At 40.3% G+C, this 13,266-nt stretch overlaps 1 protein-coding gene across 3 annotated transcripts in view; it reads right to left on the bottom strand.

The window, feature by feature from the left end:
• The window catches only part of LOC109871022 (ankyrin repeat domain-containing protein 10-like), a 35,201-nt gene that overhangs the window by 13,684 nt on the left and 8,251 nt on the right, over positions 1 to 13,266 (bottom strand). The window lies entirely within an intron of this gene.

Below are 13,266 nucleotides of genomic sequence, written 5' to 3'. Positions count from 1 at the left end.
AGGATAGCTAGCAACTCCATCTCCTTGAACTAGACTAATTTATTATGGATCAAATTAGACCGACTAAGATCCTTTTAAAAAGGTTGCTTCTCTTTTTCATAGAACAAACTGCAAAAGTGTTCTTCATTACAAGAAAAACAATTGGTTAGAAAAGTAGAGAACATGGGCTTGAAGAAGGAATCCTGGAAATAACATCCCTAAAAGATGAATGAAAGTGACTTTTGGTTGAACATAATCACATAGAATGTTTGCGAATTGTATGTTAGCAGATGCTGAAGTAACTGATATTGATACTTTTGGGCGAATGGTATCCTGTGACAGGTTAGAAGCCACACAACCACAACACTAATATAGGCTTAACCCATAAGTTTACTGGTTTTAAAGAACTAGAGAACTTAGTCCAATAAGTTAAAAGGACTGAAAATGTAAGAATAATAGCTCAAATATAAGAATTATATAATATTATGAATTACCAGTAGAACCACATGTTCCCATTCACTTAAATAATAAAACACTTGTAAAAATCCTAATTATGTTATTACAATCAATTATCTCCATAATAAAGTTAAAGATTTGGATGCAACACATAGGTAGATATAAAGACACAGTAAGAATCAAAATATTATGGATTTGTTTTATGTGGTGCCTTGTTCCTTTGTACACATAGTGCCCCCCATTAGATCTTTCATAGGGCTACAGTTTAAATCAGATTTCTGGCCAGACTTGATGCCAGTGTGTTTATGGTTTAACTCCTCATTTGTCAGTATCATGCCATGTTGTTTGGAATGACAACAACAATGCGAGTTGGATATGGCAGAAACAGACTGGCATCCAGTCTAGCTTCTGGCACCAAAACTTCCAACATAGGCAATGGAGCCATTGTGAATGTAACGGATGTGAAACGGCTAGCTTAGTTAGCGGTGCGCGCTAAATAGCGTTTCAATCAGTGACGTCACTTGCTCTGAGACCTTGAAGTAGTAGTTCCCCTTGCTCTGCAAGGGCCGCGGCTTTTGTGGAGCGATGGGTAACGATGCTTCGTGGGTGACTGTTGTTGATGTGTGCAGAGGGTCCCTGGTTCCCGCCCGGGTATGGGCGAGGGGACGGTCTAAAGTTATACTGTTACATTGATGCTGTTGACCCGGATCTTACATGTGTAGTTTTAAGCGTATGAAAATCTCTGCTATGCATTTCATAACAGAACACATGCTTATTTGTATGTTAACGAGAAATATCTTAAAATATAGGGGGAAAAATAAATAAAATCAGCCACAAGAGCATTAGTGAGGTAGGGCACTGATGTTGGGTGATTAGGCAGTCGGCGTACCAATTCATCCCAAAGGTGTTCGATGGGGTTGAGGTCAGGGCTCTGTGCAGGCCAGTCGACTTCTTCCACACAGATCTAGACAAACCATGTGTGAACCTCGTTGTGCACAGGGGCATTGTCATGCTGAAACAAGAAAGGGCCTTCGCCAAACTTTTGCCACAAAGTTAGAAGCAGAGAATCGTATGCTGTAGCGTTAAGATTTCCCTTCACTAGGGCCATAGCCTGAACCATGAAAAACAGCCCCAGACCACTATTCCTCCTCCACAAAACTTTACAGTTGGCACTATGCCGTCTCATTCAGGCAGGTAGCGTTCTCCTGGCATCCGCCAAACCCAGAGTTGTCCGTTGGACTGACAGATTTTGAAGCGTGAGTCATCACGCCAGAGAACGAGTTTCCACTGCTTCCACTGAGCTTTACACCACTCCAGCCAACTTTTGGCATTGCGCATGGTGATCTTAGGATGGTGTGCGGCTGCTCGGCCATAGAAACCTATTTCATAAGACTCCCGACTAACAGTTCTTCTGCTGATGTTGCTTCAAGAGGAAGTTTGGAACCTTGGTAATGAGCTTGGTAATGAGAACCTTGGTAATGCGCTTCAGCAATCCCGTTCTGTGAGCTTGTGTGGCCTACCACTTCACGGCTGAGCCGTTGTTGCTCCTAGGTTTCCACTTCACAATAAAAGCACTTAGTTGACCGGGGCAGCTCAAGTAGGGCAGAAATTTGACAAACTGACTTGTTGGAAAGGCGCCACATTGAAAGTCACTGAGCTCTTCAGTAAGACCATTCTACTGCCAATATTTGTCTATGGAGATTGCATGGCGGTGTGCTCAATTTTATACATCTGTTAACAATGGGTGTGGCTGAAATAGACAAATCCACAAATTTGAAGGGGTGTCCACATGCAAATACTTTTGTACTATATAGTGTAAAGGTCTCCATAGAAAACCCTCTATTTTGGGAACACTGTTCTGAGAGTTCTGTTAAAGCCTGATAATGTAGCATTTCCCTTCACAGGATCAGAGCAGCACTGGATAAACTCTATTTTAGTTGCTCTAACTGCATTTGTCATCTTGGCTTTAAACCGTCAATAAACAAAAGGAAATCCCCCTTCCCCCTGTGAATTATATTTGGAGACAGGTCCACAATAATGGTAACCTGGTTTCTGGGATGAGTCAAAAAACATCCAGTGGCCAAATTGATTAATATACCAACATATGTCAGGACATTTGATTTTGTGCATTTTAGTGGTTTTTCTTAAACTCAACTCTCACATCACTGAATGTTGTAAATGTGCCTACTAACGATGAATGTCCAATAGAAACGTAAAAACATACTCAGTTAAGCTAAGTGGGTTTTTGATCCTGCAGCTCTTCTGAAGTTTTCAGCTATGGTTTTTAGTCTCAGAGCTGACATGAACAACAATAGACTGATTGCAGTCTTGCTCAGGGCAAATCCCTTAGATAAGGGAGGCCTTGCATTCCGCCCCCCTCTTCCTGCCCCTGAATTCTAGCCAACTACATTCTATCTCCCACCCTCTCCCATTTGGTTCCTGTAGTTACAAAGTGATCCATTTAGATTTTTTGTTTAACTGCAAAGTTTCTGACATAGTTCAGGTCGAGAAGAGAGCAGTAAATGAACACCAACTTTATTTGAAACACAATGATATCTACAATCACACTCATGTCCTGTTATTGAGACCCGTCATATGTGTGTGAATGCTAAAGGGTGATACAGTACCTTGAATAATCAGCCTGTTGGATTCTAAATGGTCTATTATTAAGCAATAAGGCCCAAGGTGGTGTGGTATATGGCCAATATACCACAGCGAAAGGCTGTTCTTATGCACAATGCAACGAGGAGTGCTAGAACACAGCCCTTAGCCGTGGTAGATTGGCCATATATTACAAACCCCTGAGGTGCCTTATTGCTATTTTGAACTGATATCAACATAATTAGAGGAGTAAGAATAAATGGTATGTCATACCCATGGTATTCGGTCTGATATACCACGGCTTTCAGCCAATCAGCATTTAGGGCTTGAACCACCCAGTTTATAATACAGGATGACCATGTCCAAAACTGAGTAGTAAGTAAGGAAGCGTTAATTTCTCTTTTAAATGCCTGGTATGCTTTGCTTTTCAGTTGTGAACACACAACCACTGCCTTCTGTTGCTAGCCTATCACCTTCGAGAGAGATCCTAAAAATCATGCTGACCTGTAACTTTACAAAGGACTAATTAAAAAGATCACTAATCATAAAATGGGTCCTATGGTTAGTTTACAAATAAAATACAGGGACAGGTAATATTAAGCAAAGCATGCAGGTCTAAACATGTTTAAAGAAATCAAACTATTTAAAAGATATTCATAATCATAAATGTCCTAGCATTAAAACCAATCACCGCATGAAATACCTCAACAGTTTGCCAGTGTGTAGATAGGAAGCGATAGTGAGAACACTCAATGCCACAACAGTACGGCTATCCCAGGGAACGGGGCAGACTCTGCAGTGTCTATTCTCCCCCTTTTCTAGGATTACTTGAAAAAATCAAGTCATTTCGAATTCAATGGCTGCAAAACATTGAGATGTGGAGGTTTCTGAGTCTTATTTGTTGACAGTACAAAAAAGAAGAGATCATACGTTTTTCTATGAAGTATTTTTTCTCTCTTCTCATTGCCACTTTCATAAGAGAAAATGTGACAGAAGATCAGATAATCAAAACAGATCTTACGGTATATCATAGAAATGGGTTAACACTGAAGGTGACATTCAAAAACAGAACAGGTTCTTTTATACAAGGAAAATATGTTAGCATTATATACAGTTAAATAGTATGACCCTGGTGACTGCTCTACTCTGGACTATTCTCTATCCACGACACAACCCAGAGTGATTCTCTATTCACTAATCTACTGAGCTTACCCCCTAGAGTAGCTCATTGTAAAACCCTAAAAGTGCTAGAGGCTCATGACAAGAAATTCAAAAAGGAGAATCCAAAAAGTGAAATTAAATCAAGTTTGATGTTTTAGGTTCAAAACGATCTACGCATGTTTCTAGATATTTAAGGTTTTGATTGCGAATTATGCTATTTTTTCCCCCACGTCAAAATCAAAATGGATAACTATTTGAATGAAACAAACACTAATTAATATTCATTGCCCTATTATGATGGTGAGGTAAAACCATACATTTAGGGTTCTACACCTGTATTGCTAAGCCGTGCTTCTACACCTGCATTGCTTGCTGTTTGGGGTTTTAGGCTGGGTTTCTGTACAGCCCTTTGAGATATCAGCTGATGTAAGAAGGGCTTTATAAATACATTTGATTTATTATATTTGAATAAACCAGAACGTTTGGCCTGAAATTGCCTAATAAGGAAGTTAACACTTGCTGCTCCATGCATGTATTGTTGAATAATATCTGTGAATAATGATACCAAGAGATTGGGTAAATGATCTGGAAAGATCATGTAAACGTTGATGGGAGAAAAAAATAACTGAACCAACAATAGAAGACAACCAAGCTTCTGTGAGTAAGTATGCCGGCTGAGATATTCATGGTTTGTACAGGATGATTCAACATGATCAGGTCACAAGAAAAGCACCTGTCCAGAATAATGGGCCACGGTCCTTGTCAATGTACTGCCACTGACAAACAACAAGAAAATAGGTCATCGTCTTAATACGTTGAACTTGAGTCTTGAGATGCAGAAAACACTATGATAGACGGTTGAACTATACATTTTTTTATTAGAAAATGATCCTCTTTCAGATAGGCTATTCGAGGTGGTTCAGGGACAAACAAGGACATGCTCCATGGCTTCAGTGATTTCACAAGAGAGTGAAAATATTTCATTAAAATCACACATCTTGGGTGATAAGATGACGCAGACAGATATGGCAGCTCTGCTTCTAGCTCCTAAGCACAATCATTTTGCTACACCTACAATAACATTTGCTAAATATGTGTACAGTGGGGCAAAAAAGTATTTAGTCAGCCGCCAATTGTGCAAGTTCTCCCACTTAAAAAGACGAGGCCTGTAATTTTCATCATAGGTACACTTCAACTATGACAGACAAAATGAGGAAAAAAATCCAGAAAATCACATTGTAGGGTTTTTAATGAATTTATTTGCAAATTATGGTGGAAAATAAGTATTTGGTCACCTACAAAGAAGCAAGATTTCTGGCTCTCACAGACCTGTAACAACTTCTTTAAAAGGCTCCTCTGTCCTCCACTCGTTACCTGTATTAATGGCACCTGTTTGAACATGTTATCAGTATAAAAGACACCTGTCCACAACCTCAAACAGTCACACTCCAAACTCCACCATGGCCAAGACCAAAGAGCTGTCAAAGGACACCAGAAACAAAATTGTAGACCTGCACCAGGCTGGGAAGACTGAATCTGCAATAGGTAAGCAGCTTGGTTTGAAGAAATCAACTGTGGGAGCAATTATTAGGAAATGGAAGACATACAAGACCACTGATAATCTCCCTCGATATGGGACTCCACGCAAGATCTCACCCCGTGGGGTCAAAATGATCACAAGAACGGTGAGCAAAAATCCCAGAACCACACGGGGGGGACCTAGTGAATGACCTGCAGAGAGCTGGGACCAAAGTAACAAAGCCTACCATCAGTAACACACTACGCCGCCAGGGACTCAAATCCTGCAGTGCCAGACGTGTCCCCCTGCTTAAGCCAGTACATGTCCAGGCCCATCTGAAGTTTGCTAGAGAGCATTTGGATGATCCAGAAGAAAATTGGGAGAATGTCATATGGTCAGATGAAACCAAAATATAACTTTTTGGTAAAAACTCAACTCGTCGTGTTTGGAGGACAAAGAATGCTGAGTTGCATCCAAAGAACACCATACCTACTGTGAAGCATGGGGGTGGAAACATTATGCTTTGGGGTTGTTTTTCTGCAAAGGGACCAGGACGACTGATCCGTGTAAAGGAAAGAATGAATGGGCCCATGTATCGTGAGATTTTGAGTGAAAACCTCCTTCCATCAGCAAGGGCATTGAAGATGAAACGTGGCTGGGTCTTTCAGCATGACAATGATCCCAAACACACCGCCCGGGCAACGAAGTGGCGGCTTTGTAAGAAGCATTTCAAGGTCCTGGAATGGCCTAGTCAGTCTCCAGATCTCATCCCCATAGAAAATCTTTGGAGGGAGTTGAAAGTCCGTGTTGCCCAGCAACAGCCCCAAAACATCACTGCTCTAGAGGAGATTTGCATGGAGGAATGGGCCAAAATACCAGTAACAGTGTGTGAAAACCTTGTGAAGACTTACAGAAAACGTTTGACCTCTGTCATTGCCAACAAAGGGTATATAACAAAGTATTGATATAAACTTTTGTTATTGACCAAATACTTATTTTCCACCATAATTTGCAAATAAATTAATGTGTGATTCAATGTGATTTTCTGTTTTTTTCTTCTCATTTTGTCTGTCATAGTTGAAGTGTACCTATGATGAAAACTACAGGCCTCTAATCTTTTTAAGTGGGAGAACTTGCACAATTGGTGGCTGACTAAATACTTTTTTTGCCCCACTGTATGTGGCCAATAAAATTATATTTGATTTGATTTATATCAAGGTTATGGTCAACATACTTTGCTCTTTCTTCAAGGGAAGTCATTCTAGCTGCTCTTCATGTTGTGGAGGTTTGAGAAGCCTAATTTGCTTAGCCTCTGAAGAAAATCATGTAGCACATTAATGCAGCGGTACTGGTCAGTTAAATGGTAAAGGTCAGTCTGGGAGGGGGCAATGGGCAGCAGACAGGAGCTCAGATGTCCAAGGAGAAGGTCATTCTAAGTTTAGGTCACAGCGACGACCAGTAGAGTGGCTTAAAGCGGGAGGGAAAGAGTACTGGGGCAAAGTGACGAAGCAGAACAAACCCAGCGCAACAGTCATGATGGTGACTTCTGTGATTGGTAACGGTTGAAATGTCCTCTTCAGAAGTGAGAAAGAGCTCTGTTTATGACAGTGAGAGATATGATACTAGAACTATGAACTATGAATGATGCAGCAGCAGAAACAGGGGGATGAGTTTGACCAAGGAATATCAGATCAAATCAGTTTGATTAAGAACAAAAGCAAGTTTTAGAGTATTTTAGTCATTTTGAAATAAATATAGTGTTAGCACAATGACTGGAAGTCTATGAGATCTGGTAGCATGCTGGAGATGCTGTGGCTCAACGATTGTGAATGTCACAGTGAAGGGAAAGAGGATGGGCTGTTCATGTATAGACAAGGGAACATTCTCAGAATGGAATCATCCTTGTGGAACTGTGCCATGTAACACAGTGCCTCGCTAATGGTGGTGGTTGGTACGGGAGGCATCCATTACTAGAGCATCAAAGAATGTGTGTGCGCGCGTTTGTCTGACAGTCACACCAGACAGCAGCTTAGACAAAGTATCAGAGTAGGAACAGAGTAGGAATAACAGGTTTAAAATGGTTGGGTGCATTTAATAGTTCAATATTCTCCCTATTCTACAGAAAATTATTTTAAAAGGTAAACTTATAGTTGGTAACAGCGGGAAATTGCAATATTGCGGCATATGATTCATACAAATATTAATCTGCCTGACACAGACATAACTTCCAGAATTCAAAGGAAGCAGCTGCGGAAACCTGGCACAAATGGCACCAGTCTGTATTGGAATGTCTGTGTGCAACTAAGAGCTATGTTTACAGTAGCTAGAGCTGGCTGGTCAACTACAGGCCCAGTAACAACCTGATGTTTGTAGAAGCTATTTAAAGCTGAATGCATTTATGTAGCACTGCCATTTATATACTAGTAAGTAAACATCTGAACATAAAAAAATTGAGATTTTGTAATGTTATATTTCATAAAACCAATATGCACATTTTGTTAAGCCTTCTTTGCATACAACTGGCTGGTGCTTCAATTACTATTAGACTAGATTTACTCAACCTACAGCTGCCTTTAGCAGCATAGAAATCACCAGTCAAATGTGTTTCCATTGCAGTTTTGTCAGCTCCCTCTGGGTACTGAGAGCAGATAGGGAAGCAACCACTAAGCACAGGAGAAAATGGCTCTATTCAAAATAGTTTTTCGAAAGCAAAAAATAAAAGCTGGTTTCATATAGATTAGCCTATATTTTATAACTTGTTTGCTATTGGTCAAAACCTTTGGCCTTTTGAAGCACCATAGGGCAATAGAAGATTGCAGGGAACAAAAATGAAGACAACTAACAATACTTTTAAAGGCTTTAAATCATTTTAGTTTCACCTATAATTTCTTAATACGTCACTGTTTAGAGGGCAATGTTTTTGAATTTGAGAATGTATAGTAAAAAAAAATGAAAATCTGTTGCCATGAGCCTCCTGTCTAGTTTGCCTTTTTCTTCCATACTCTAGAATAGTGGGCCATCAGAATCAACATGAGCTACAGCTGTCAAAGGAAACAACTTTGTGACAAACAGTAACTCAAACAGCTGCACAGTAGCATTTCTAGGACCTTTAGGGAAAAACAAACAGCTTTCAAAATTGTTCAGAGGCTAGCGACCATATGCACATTTCATCATAATGAATAGAATGAAAATATTCTAGAAGTGATTGTTTTCCACCCACTGAAATTGTCACCAGTGATTATAAATGCCATAGACCACCAACCCCTTAACCCAATACAAAGCGTTTTCTAGTTTTTTAACCTGGGTTAACAATATTACCATAACAATATTGTCTAAATCTGTTCTACAATGCTTGTTGGAATTTGGGTTTGTACGACTATAATTTATACTACGTTTGGTTAGGTCGTAACTCTACACGATAATTGAGAATCCTAAAAATTGTCATAGCGCCTGCCAGAAATTAAAATACAATTCACCTCAATGAAGTATAGCATAACTCACTGTATGTCAGCTGAAATAAGGAGTAGAGTACCCTATAGTCACCTGAAAGAGAGATTACATTTCACTAGCTCAGGGATGTAGAACTCAAATTCTCAAGTCCTACAGTGTCATGCTGGTTTTTGTTTCTCCCTGGCAATAAAAGTAGTTTCTTCCTGATCAGAAAGGTTTTTGTAAAAGTTATATAGTAAACCCAGGTAGTGGTAGAAATTAAAATATAAACATGGCATATAAACTCACTGGTGTTTCTGGTTTAAGGTGTGTGCGTTGGGGTTTTAATGAACAGATGAAAAAGGTATAGGCTACAGGTTGTCCCACAGATGACACGCAGAGGGTACTGTAACTAAAACACCTATTTCTGGCTTAAAATGTTGAACTATCCTTCAGGGTGAATCCTTCCAACACTTGCTAAGAATTTTGGGGAGCAAAAACATTCCCTTGACTGAATCGGACTATGCATGATTGTGAGCCATTTGTCCTTGAGACAGATAAAAAGGTATAATCACTTTAAACAGACAATGATTATCATTAGTAACTAATTTAAAATATGCTGTGAAATAATTAGATCTCTGTCAAATTGAGGCAGTCTCTGCGGTCTGCTGTCAACAATGTGTCTTGCCCACGCTAACAGATGTGTATTTGTCAAGGTTTCAATACTGCTCTTGTAGAAGTTAATGGTTCTAGTATCTGTCGACCTAAACACGATGGCACTTGGTCATACAATGAGGAGCACCCTAAAACTGTTGGTAAAGCACTATTTGCAGAGCATGGTGGTGGCCTTGACTAAATGTATGCACTAACATTCAGTACGTACAGTGCATTAAGACCCCTTGACTACTTCCACATTGTTACGTTTAAGCCTTATTCTGAAATTGATAAAATAATTTCCCCCCCCTTATCAATCTACACACAATATCCCATAATGACAAAGCAAAAACAACTTTAGGAAAAACTTTAGGACTCTTTACTCAGTACTTTGTTCAAATTCCTTTGGCAGTGATTACAGCCTCGAGTCTTCTTGGGTATGACGCTACAAGCTTGGCACACCCGTCTTTGGGGAGTTTATTCCATTTTTCCTTTGCAGATCCTCTCAAGCTCCGTCGGGTTGGATGGGGAGCGTCGCTGCATAGCTATTTTCAGGTCTATCCAGAGATGTTTGATTGGGTTCAAGTCCGGGCTCTGGCTGGGCCACTCAAGCACATTCAGAGACTTGTTCTGAAGCCACTCCTGCATTATCTTGGCTGTGTGCTTAGGGTCATTGTCCTGTTGGAAAGGGAACCTTTTCCCCAGTCAGTTCCTGTGTGCTTTGGAGCAGGTTTTAATCAAGGATCGCTCTGTACTTTGCTCCGTTCATCTTTCCCTCGATCCTGACTAGTCTTCCAGTCCCTGAAAAACATCCCCACAGAATGATGCTACCACCACCAAGCTTCACTGTCAGGATGGTGCCAGATTTCCTCCAGACGTGCCGCTTGGCATTCAGGGCAAAGAGTTCTATCGTGTTTCTCATGGTCAGAGTCCTTTAGGTGCTTTTTGTACAAACTCCAAGCGGGCTGTTCCTTTTACTGAGGAGTGGCTTCCGTCTAGCCACTCTACCATAAAGGCCTGATTGGTGAAGTCCTGCAGAGATGGATGTCCTTCTGGAAGATTCTCCCAGAGGAAATCTGGAGCTCTGGCAGAGTGACCATCGGGTTCTTGGTCACCTCCCTGACCAAGGCCCTTCTCCCCCAATTGCTCAGTTTTGCTGGGCGGCCAGCTCTAGGAAGAGTCTTGGTGGTCCCAAACATCTTCCATTTAAGAACGATGGAGGCTTTTGCACTGACATTCCCTGTTAACTGTGGGACCTTATAGACAGGTTTGTGCCTTTCCAAATCCTGTTCAATCAATTGAATTTACCAGAGGTGGACTCCAATCAAGTTGTAGAAACATCAAGGACGATCAATGGAAACCGGATGCACCTAAGCTCAATTGAGTCTCATAGCAAAGGGTCTGAAAACTTAGGTAAATAAGGTATTGTTTTTTTATTTGTAATAAATTAGCAAATTTCAAAAAAAAATGTTTTTTTACTTTGTCATTATGGGGTATTATTTAGAAAAAGAATGTAACGTAACAAAATGTGGAAAAAGTGAAGGGGTCTGAATACTTTCCGAATGCACCCAGAACTTCATTGAGCATCTGACCAATTATGCAAGACATTAGTTCTGGGTTAACTGAGATTAGGCAGCGTCTAACACACAGAATAATTGACAGCAGAGCAAATGTAGGCCTATATTAAAAAAATATTAAAAATCCATCAGTCTTCTAAAATAATCTCTCTCCTCTTTGAGACTGTTCATTTTACATCCGTCATTTGTGGGAAACTGCAGATATAGCCTACCCTCAATAAAACGTTTGATTGGGCACTTTTGTTTCAGATCACAATATGAACCCATTTACTTGCAAGGAGATAAAGTAGCTGGCACGGAGAGCGTTTTTAGAAGCACATCCACAGTATGTCGAGCAGAGCTTCATCTGTATCTATTTTAATCATGTCAAACACAGACCTTTCAAGCCCTGCTAGTTGTGAGGGATTATGCAAGTATTGAGTCGTAGTCCAATTCCTCTCAGGTATATCAAATGCACTCAATCAAAACACAAAACAGGACTGGCAGGTTGTATGTTTCTGTATTTGTCCATTTATTAGTCTCTCTGGAAAACATATTGAGGGTGTGAGAGATTAAGAACGGTTGGTGTTAACGATAATTATTTCATGGTTCGTTCTGGAGTTATGCTAACCTAAAATATGGCTAAACTAAAAACACAGGACTTGTCTAGTGCGAGGTGTGTAGTTCACGTCAGGTAAACGACTTATCAGCTTTCTGGAACTTTGGGCACCTGCGCTGAATGGCTGGAGTAGTTTACCTGTATGTTATCACCAAACAAGCCTTTTTCAAACGGCAACAGCTTCTATCCTTTGTCAGATCATAGGAGCTGCTGCACAGCATATAATTGTATTCTCTATTTCTATTAAGAAAGGTTGCACATTTCTCTTGGATTATGCATTTAATGTTTCAACCAATCTGCTGACAAGAACAAATGGGGGTAATTAACACTACAGTATTCATACTTTGTCAGTGTGTCCCTCTCCATATTTCTCACTCACCATTTACCTGCATGCACTGCATCAGCCCTTTATAGTGATGGGAGACCAGGCTGGCTACATCCTGATATGATAAACAAATTCTCAACTAGATGTTTTTTTATTTATGACAAATGGTCAGAAAAGGACTGGATAGGTGAAACCAGTTTGTTATGTGGTGTTTCTGCCACATTGCCTAAAAGTTTAACCGATCCAATCCTTTCACATTGTTTGGTTCAACGAGGACAGAAACTCATTAAGGGGTTTTGGGACATCATTTGATGTGTTTTCAGTGTCATCTCCGAGCAAGTAAAAAATATTTTAAAAACACATTTTACCTCCATTTTGTTCAAATCTACCAGGAATTGTCCGTTTCTCCTCTTCAGGTTCGTAATGAGGAAATGTGCATTTGGTCAGGCGCTACAGCTATAGAAAAACACCTACCAAAGCAAACGTGAACAAAGAGACAGTAATGCTATATTCATTCTACAAATAATAATCTACAGTTTAAACATATCAAAATCATTTGCAGATGGTAAAGCTTATCAACCTGGGTCACATTTGCAGGAAAACTCCACCAAAAACAATAGAGGTATCACAAATATTTTTCCCTGAAAAGACACCGCTCCATGATCAGACTGTGACTAGTGCAGGAGGGAGAGATTCTCACACACCAGTTTATAGACTAAGGTATTCATCCCTGGCCCGGAAGAGCTACTGGGTATGTAGGCTTTTGTTCCAGCCCTGAACACACACACATTCAGTTCAGGTAATCATTGTCCAAACAGAAGACCATGATTCATTGAGTCAGGTGTGTACAGGTCTGGAACAAAAGCCTGCACCTTCCCGTACCTCTCCAGGAACAGAGTTAGAATCCCTTGGAGTAGGGAGTGTTGTGACGTCAGATGGCCCAAATTGAGGAACAGCAGCGGATTGC

This window comes from Oncorhynchus kisutch, linkage group LG26 (assembly GCF_002021735.2).
Source record: "Oncorhynchus kisutch isolate 150728-3 linkage group LG26, Okis_V2, whole genome shotgun sequence".
NCBI classification, from domain to species: Eukaryota; Metazoa; Chordata; class Actinopteri; order Salmoniformes; family Salmonidae; genus Oncorhynchus; species Oncorhynchus kisutch.
The sequence above is the reverse complement of the archived record's forward strand: the minus strand, read 5'-3'. Positions and strand labels throughout refer to the sequence as shown.